At 40.4% G+C, this 272-nt stretch overlaps 1 protein-coding gene across 1 annotated transcript in view; it reads left to right on the forward strand.

Moving 5' to 3' along the window:
* The window catches only part of STIM2 (stromal interaction molecule 2), a 182981-nt gene that overhangs the window by 121840 nt on the left and 60869 nt on the right, over window positions 1-272 (forward strand). The window lies entirely within an intron of this gene.

Raw genomic sequence — 272 nt, forward strand, 5'->3', positions numbered from 1 at the left:
ACTCTCATACATGACTACTGGAAAAACCATAGCCTTGACTAGACGGATCTTTGTTGGTAAAGTAATGTCTCTGCTTTTTAATATGCTGTCTAGGTTGGTTATACCTTTTCTTGCAAGGAACAAGCATCTTTTAATTTTATGGCTGCAGTCACCATCTCCAGTGATTTTGGAGCCCCCAAAAATAACATCTCTCACTGTTTCCACTGTTTCCCCATCTATTTGCCAGGAAGTGATGGGACCAGATGCCATGATCTTCGTTTTCTGAATGTTGA

The sequence above is a fragment of the Bison bison genome, unplaced genomic scaffold (genome assembly GCF_000754665.1).
Source record: "Bison bison bison isolate TAMUID 2011002044 unplaced genomic scaffold, Bison_UMD1.0 scf7180017864136, whole genome shotgun sequence".
NCBI lineage: Eukaryota > Metazoa > Chordata > Mammalia > Artiodactyla > Bovidae > Bison > Bison bison.